The sequence below is a fragment of the Nematolebias whitei genome, chromosome 5 (genome assembly GCF_014905685.2).
Source record: "Nematolebias whitei isolate Nwh7 chromosome 5, NemWhi1, whole genome shotgun sequence".
Lineage (NCBI taxonomy): Eukaryota > Metazoa > Chordata > Actinopteri > Cyprinodontiformes > Rivulidae > Nematolebias > Nematolebias whitei.
Window position 1 is genome coordinate 51775253 of NC_056502.1, and position 2845 is coordinate 51778097.

The window sequence follows — 2845 nt, forward strand, 5'->3', positions numbered from 1 at the left end:
GGTTTTCTCCGGGTACTCCGGTTTCCTCCCACAGACCAAAAACATACATGTTAGGCTGATTGGTAACTCTAAATTGTCCCTAGGTGTGAGTGAGAGAGTGAATGGTTGTTTGTCTCGTTTGTCTTTATGTGTCCCTGTGATGGACTGGAGACCCGTCCAGGGTGTACCCCGCCCCTCGCACAGTGATTGCTGGACATGGGCACCAGCGACCCCCATGACCCAAAATGGAATAAACGGGTAAAGATAATATATATATATAAATTAAGGAAAACCCCACTCCTACCTCCTCCCACTCAAATAAGGTGTTGATGTATGTTGTTATATAGTGCGTCTAAAATGGGGGAGGGAGGGGGGATGAGGTGACAACCGGCACAGACCCACCCCCTCCCCAGAGAGCAGGCAGTGCCCGTTCACCTCCCCAACCCTTGCCCAGAACCCTAAATGTCTGCAAGCAACATATGAGGGGGCACAGGTCCCGGAGATGAGAATGATTACACATCCCACCACCTATATGCCACCGTGTGCCCACTCCAGACCCTGCATGTGTCGTGAGAATGTTATATGTGAGTGTCTAGGTTGTTTAATAAAATTGGGGCCCAGGTCTCCATGAACCACAGAGATGGAGGGTCCTCCCTGCAGCTCAGTAGTACACTGATATCTAATACATATTCTGACATAACAAATTACAGAGAAATGTGTAATAAAATGTTACCATTAACTGTTTGGAGTGAAATCTATCTGTTTGTTAGCAAATTATCTTTCACATGACTGGACAAATTTTACAGAAATTTAGTGAATAAAAAATATGTCATTAAATGTGCACCTACATCTGATTAACTTCTGGAGCTAACAAAATTCAAAACTGCCATCAAACTTTACAACTCCGTCATTTCTCAATACAATATGATTATAGTCTAAAACCCTGCCACAGAAGGCATTTAATACATTATAGACTTTTGACTTTCATCACAGCAACCATCATCTTTTCCTTCACCAGCTGTCAGTGGGCTGATACTGAGCAGGCTGTGGGAAGCTTTGTGAACAGGACGTGACAGTACTAACTACCTTACTGCCTGGTCCTCCCAAGTCTCCAAACAATCTAATATCCCAATGCCACCTTTTCCTCCTCTTCACTAGTCATGATGGTGCTTAACAGCTATATATACATACATATATATATATATATATACACACACTGTCTGGTCACAGACTCACCAAACTACATTTAAACCATTGGAAAGCCTCAACAATTGGGCTTTAAAGGTTTTATACCAAAAGCCAATCAGATTTCATTACTGTAATATTTTAGCTAAGTTCGGTATTTTAGAATTTTCAAATTTTATAAATTGCATTTTTTTATTGATCTTCAAATGCTTAAATGGACTTGCACCCAAATCATTAAGCAATTATAGAGAAACTGCAGGGCCAGAGCAGATCTACCAGAGCGGCTTTAAATGGCCACTGTAAGTTTTTTTTTCTAGAACCACTTTTGCTCAAAGGTTTCTCTGTGAGAGGATCCACAGTTTGAAACTCACTCCCTGTCAGTGTAAAGTCTGTAACCAGATTAAATATGTTTAAAAAACAAACTAAACCCTGGCTGTGTCAAAAACAGCATTGCATTCATGCTTAATGTATTAATCCATTTGTTTTATGTGTATGACTCATCTAGTTTAGAATAGTCCTTTAGTTTTGAGATATGATCTTCTATTTTGTTTAAACAAATTTAAACAAGTGTACTGTTTGCTTCACCCCTGCCCCTCTGCATAACAGAAGAACGCACAGAGACTGCACCTGCTTCATTGTCCCTATGGGGCAGCACTGCCCCCTATCGGTGCAACAACGTATATTCTGCCGCACCTCTCGTGTTTTTCAGCGTGCATTGTGACGCATTTGAAAGCAGAAATATGTCACACACATTCATTCAATATATTAGACAGACTGTAGAACATCAACATGTGTAAGACATGTGCTATCAAACATGTATATTGGTAATACAAAGAGAGACAGAAACGGGCATGTACCAACGGCCTGAAGAGGCTGTTTAGTTTCTCCATTGTAGAGGTCTGGACAGTCCTCGCTGCATTGGACTACATACACTTCACCACTCTGTTTGTGTATGGGTGTTTTGTCCTTGGGGTGGACCAGCCTCTGTCTGAGAGTCCTGCTGGGTTTGAAATGTACTGGGATCTTGTGTTTGTTGAAAATCCTTCTGAATTTCTCTGATACTCCAGCAACATAAGGGATGACAATGTTTTTCCATCTGTTCTCCTTTTTCTGTTTGTTGGTGTGTTTTGTAGATTTCCTCGCTGACTTGACAAAAGCCCAGTTAGGATATCCACATGTTTGAAGAGCTTCTTGAATGTGTGTGGGTGTGACTTGTCAAATCTACACATGTGTGTGTGTGTCTTATCTCACTCAGCCTTATAACCTGAATCTCTCACTCTCTGCTCATTGAATTGAGAAATCTCCTCTGATGAGGAGCGAAATGTCTTCTGTTAAAAATAAAGTCCAGTTGTTTTTGTATTGAACGTTTTTTTGAATTTATCATGTCCTGGATGGGCAGCACGGTGGTGCAACTGGTAGAGCTGCTGCCTCTCAGCGAGCAGGTCCCTGGTTCAAACCCCGGTCCAGGGGTCTTTCTGGGTGGAGTTTGCATGTTCTCTCCGTGCATGCGTGGGTTTTCTCCGGGTACCCCGGTTTTCCTCCCACAGACCAAAAACATGCATGTTAGACTAATTGGTAACTCTAAATTGTCCCTAGGTGTGAGTGAGAGAGTGAATGGTTGTTTGTCTCGGTTGTCTCTATTCATCCCTGTGATGGACTTGTGACCCGTCCAGGGTGTACC